We start from the raw sequence: 5,450 nt of genomic DNA, 5'->3' as shown, positions 1-5,450 counted from the left end.
ACCTTAGTTCATGTCCATGGGTCATACAGTTAAGTTCTTTGGCTTCTCCATTTCCCATACTATTCTTAACCTCCCCCTGTCTATTTTTACCCGCCATTTATGTTTCTTATTCCCTGTACATTTTCCCCCATTCTCTCCCTCCCCCCCCCAATGATAACCCTCTATGCAATCTCTATTTCTGTGAATGTGTTCCTGTTAAGTTATTTGCTTAGTTCCTTTTTATTTTTGTTTTTGTTTTTTTAGGTTCAGTTGTTGATAGTTGTGAGTTTGTTGTCATTTTACTGTTGTTAGTTTTGATCTTCTTGTTTTTCTCAGATAAGTCCCTTTAACATTTCATATAATAAGGACTGGATGATGACGACCTTTAACTTGACCTTATCTAGGAAGCACTTTATCTTCCCTTCCATTCTAAATGATAGCTTTGCTGGATAGAGTAATCTTGGATTGAGATCCTTGCCTTTCATGACTTTGAAATCTTTATTCCAGCCTCTTCTTGTCTGTAAGGTTTCTTTTGAGAAATCAGCTGGTAGTCTTATGAGAATTCCTCTGTAGGTGACTGTCTCCTTTTCTCTTGCTGCTTTTCAGATTCTCTCCTCATCTTTAATCTTGGGTGATGTAATTGTGATGTGTCTCGGTGTATGCTTCCTTCCCAAACTTCTTTGGGACTCTCTGAGCTTCCTAGAAGTCTATTTCCTTTGCCAGATTGGGGAGGTTCTCCTTCATTATGCTTTCAAATAAGTTTTAAATTTCTTGCTCTTCTTCTTCTCCTTCTGGCACCCATATGACTCAGATGTTGGAACGTCTAAAGTTGTCCTGGAGGTTCCTAAGCCTCTCCTCATTTTTTGGAATTCTTTCTTCACTCTGTTCTGGTTTATTTTTTCCTTCTGCTCCAACCATTGATTTGAGTCCCAGTTTCTTTCCCTTCACTGTTGGTTCCTTGTACATTTTCCCTTATTTCACTTTTCATAGCCTCTACTTTTTCCTCTATTTTGTGACCATACTCAACCATTTCTGTGGACATCCTGATTGCCAGTGTTTTGAACTGTGCATCTGATAGGTTGCCTATCTCTTCATCACTTAGTTGTATTTTTTCTGGAGCTTTGATCTGTTACTTCATTTGGGCCATATTTTTTTTGCCTTGCTGTAGTTGTTATGTAGTAAGGAGAGGAGCCCCAGGTATTAACTACTGTGGGGCAACCCATTACACTGCATTGTAGCCCTGTATCTGGAGGAGGGGTCTGAGAGGGAACAGTGCAGCTTTCTCAGCTCTGGGCTGGCTTTCAGTCACTTTCCCCACTACCTATAAGCAAATTGGACCTTTCTAGTGCTGGTTCCTGGGAGGGTGGTTTTGTGTACATTCTAGGACCCTGTGGGTCTCTCCAATGAACTTTTCCTATGAGTCTCAGAGTTTCTCTTCTGCCTGAAACCCCACAGTTTTTTTAGTCAGAGATTTTGAGGCTTTATTTCCCTCTGCTGGAACCCTGGGTTGTGTGGACTGTCTCACTCCCAAGTCCCTCCCAGTTTATCTACACGCAAATGTGGGAGCACCTGCTTGACCAGCTGCCACATCACCCACCCCAGTCCTCTAGCCACTGCCTTGCTACAAGTCCTCTCCACCCTAGCTGCCTATCTTCACCCCTCCTACCAATGTGGATGAATATTTCTTCCTTAATTCCTTGTTTGTCAGACTTCCATACAGTTGGATTTTCTGGCAGTTCTAGTTATTTTCTGATTTTATATTTGTTGTTGTCCTTCTTTTGGTTTTGTGAGGAGGCAAAGTGTATGCACCTATGCCTCCATCTTGGCCAAAAGTCCACAAGACTGATTTTTTTATTTCTATCTTTTTTTAGTGCTCATAGGTCTCTCTCACTCATGAGATCAAGGGCTACATCAGTCATCTTCATTGATAGTCTTGGCATAGAATAGTGCTAAACAAATATTTGTTGAAATAGTAAATCCTCACATTTTGGTCAATTTCTGTTACTCTCTATTCCCTATTGTTGGAGCCTAAATATTGTTTATGGCAGTCACTCTTTGCAAAACTCTCTATTAACCAGCCAAATTTTCTTATGGTAGCCATGCTAAAAAATAAGCTGTTTTGTATTTCATACTTCTGGGATCCTGGTGTGGGCCAAAGGCTCTTGGAGAAAAATTAATCTGTAAACTGATAGTCACTTGTGTCTTTTAGGGATCTTTGATTGCTCTGTTAATTTTCACAAAAATGAATAGTATTGAAAAAGTGCTGGGTTATCCAAAGCATTTAGGTATGGAAACATAGGGAAAGAACAGGGTAGATGCTCGTGAGGCTTTTATTGTTATTGCTATTGTTGTTCTTGTTATTGAAAGATTGAGGGAAACCTTCCTGTTTTTGGTTGCCTAAAAAAAACAGTGGGTTCCTGAGACATGACTATGAGGCCAAAAAGAAGAGTGGGTCAAGCCACACTAAGCCAGGAGGAACAATAGTCTGGGGCAGAGGAGGCCTTGTAGCATCTTTAAATCATGATACATATATTAACAGTCATTGCCTCCATCTACACATTATCGAGTTAGGAAGCAACTCATAGGAAGTCTATGTTCTAAATCATCCAGCTTACAAGTGACTTGCATACAAATGATGCTAAACAAGCTTGTTGAATGTGTGACAAAGTGCTGCATCATACAGTTCTGGGCCCCTTGCTCTTAAAAGTAGATACATGCCTCCAGAAATAGTTACATATCTATTGTGCACTAGAGTCTTGTTCCTTAGAGCCCCATAAAATTTGCAAAAGCCTGTCCTGCCCTAGTGCCCAAGTGTGTGGAGTACAGCACTTAGACTCACTCTTTAAATAGAATGCAGTTGGCTTTACACCTCCACAGCTAAAATTTCTTAAATTACCCTTTTTGAACAGATTTAGCCAGTGTGATAGGAAATTGAAAGGGAAAAGAAAATGAAGGAGAGCTTTTAAGAACCTGTATCCAGCAACAGAGTACTTCACTCCTCCCTCAGAATGAATGGAGACCAGAAATTGGATGTTTATGACCAAAAAAGCAGAGTTTTATCCAGCACTTCTCTGAGATTGTCAGGATGATGACTGAAGATGACATGGGGCACCCAGAAATAGGAGATGCTATTGCCTGTCTCAAGGAGGTCCTGGAGTACAATGTTACTGGAGGCAAGTATCAATGGGGTATGATTGTGCTGATAGCATTCCAGGATCTGGTAGAACCATGAAAGCTGGATGCTGACCATCTCCAGCAGGCCATGACTGTGGGCTGGTATGTGGAACTGCTCTACACTTTCTTCCTGGTGTCAGATGACATCACAGATTCATCCCTCACCGAACGAAGCAGATCTGCTGGTATTAGAAGCCAGGCATAGGTTTGGATGCCAGCAATGATGCAAATCTTCTGGAAGCATGTATCTACCAACTGCTGAAGCTCTACTTCTGGGAGCAGCCCTATTACCTGAACCTGTTAGAGTTCTTCCTGAAGAGTTCCTATCAGACTGTGATTGGGCAGACCCTGGACCTCATCACAGCCCTGCAACATAGCGTGGATCTTGGCAGATTCACTGAAAAAAGGTACAAATCTATCATCAAGTATAAGACAGCTTTCTACTCCTTCTACCTACCTGTAGCTGCTGCCATGTATATGGCAGGCATTGCTGGGGAGAAGGAACATGCCAATGCCAAGAAGATCCTGCTGGAGATGGGGGGCTCTTTCAGGTTCAAGATGATTACCTTGACCTTTTGGGGGACTCCAGTGTGACAGGCAAGATTGACCTGACATCCAGGACAGTAAATGCAGCTGGTTGGTGGTTCAGTGTCTGCAACAGGCCTCTCCAGAACAGTGTCTGATCTGTAGGAGAATTACAGACAAAAGGAGGCTGAGAAGGTGCCCTGGGTGAAGGCTCTGTATGAGGAGCTGAATCTGCAGGCTGTGTTCATGAAGTATGAAGAAGACAGTTACAGCCACCTTGTGGGTCTCATTGAGCAGTACTTATCACCTCTGCTCCTAGCCATCTTCCTGAGGCTAGCACACAAGATCTACAAGTAGGAAAAGTAACCTAGAGACTACAAGGGCAGGAAGGGTAGATTCTCAATTATAGTAAATTACAAAATTTTAGTAATTTTACTACAAAATTATAGTAAATCCTCACTTAATGTTATCTATAAGTTCTTGGATTCTGTGACAAAATTTTGCCATAGGCTAATTTATATAGACAAGAGTTAAGTTCCTATGGCCTATTTCTGGTTACAAAAACATCACCCAATATTTCTAATATTAAAAACTGAAATAAATGTGAGCTACACACACATTTAATGAATAAATAAAAGCATGGAAAATTATTTTCCAATACGCTTATTCCAGTTAAGAGTTGTGGGTGACAGGAGCCTATCTGAGCACAATGTGGGAGCCAACCCTGGACAGAAGGCCCTTCTATCACAAGGCCCACCCTGGCAATTTAGACACAAATTCTCACCTGCTTACCTTTAGGATGTGGGAAGAAACCTGGGTCCTGGGAGAAAAGCCACACAAGGGAAGAACATTCAAGTGCCACAAAGTGCAACCAGGTGGAACAGATTTTCTTTTCCCAAACCAATAAGAAAATAAGGGTGAATAAAATGATGTTATTCCAGGAAAAAAAAGATGAAAAGTTTTGTGCTATGTGTTTTTCATTCTCTTCTTTCTTTGGCTCTTTTGAGAGTTAACATGAAGCCTTGGCTAGTGTAGCTCAGTGGATTGAGCACTAGCCTGCAAACCAAAAGGTTACGGGTTAGATTCCCAATCAGGGCATATACCTGGGTTGAAGGCCAGGTCCTCGGTAAGGGTTTGCTTGAGAGGCAACCACACATTGATTTTTCTCTCCCTCTCTCCCTCCCTTCCCCTCTCTAAAAATAAATTAATAAAATCTTCAAAAAATAAATAATAAATTAAAATTAAATTAAAAAGTTAATATGAAAAGATCACTGAGCCTGAAATGCATAATTTTTGATGTGCCAACCGATTAGAAAAATTACTAATTCCTGTTAGGTTGTTGCAATTACTGAAATGGTGGATGTCTAGATAGGTCTTTATTGTGATTTCTACAGAGAATTAAAATGTTATGTGGCTTTCCTGGAGATTTCTGTTGTTTCATCCAGGATTATTTAAATTATTTAAAAGCATATGGTTAAAAATCTCTAGGATAAAAATTCATAGTCAAGGATCCAAAGGCTGCATATTGATTTAGGTCATAATTTGATTATAAAATTTATCTAGTTCATAATTCTTCATTAGTTTGTGAGTAGTCAAAAACTCCTCTGATCTTTTTCATTCTTAGTGAGTAATTCTATGCAATAAATGAACCACTATACCAGGGAAAGACAAAGACATGAGCTGGAGAAACATCAAGTTTAAATGTCACAGCAAAGGTAGAATCAGTCCATGTGATTTGCCCACTTGGTATAAAGCACTTTATTTGATGTTAA

The 5,450-nt window shown here is 40.3% G+C and overlaps 1 pseudogene; it reads left to right on the top strand.

The window, feature by feature from the left end:
- Positions 1-2,981: 2,981 nt before the first annotated feature.
- On the top strand, positions 2,982-4,035 carry LOC123810483 (annotated as a pseudogene).
- Positions 4,036-5,450: the final 1,415 nt, after the last annotated feature.

This window comes from Phyllostomus hastatus, unplaced genomic scaffold (assembly GCF_019186645.2).
Source record: "Phyllostomus hastatus isolate PE091 unplaced genomic scaffold, TTU_PhHast_1.1 phas_scaffold_60, whole genome shotgun sequence".
NCBI lineage: Eukaryota > Metazoa > Chordata > Mammalia > Chiroptera > Phyllostomidae > Phyllostomus > Phyllostomus hastatus.
This window is presented reverse-complemented; position numbering and strand designations above follow the sequence as displayed.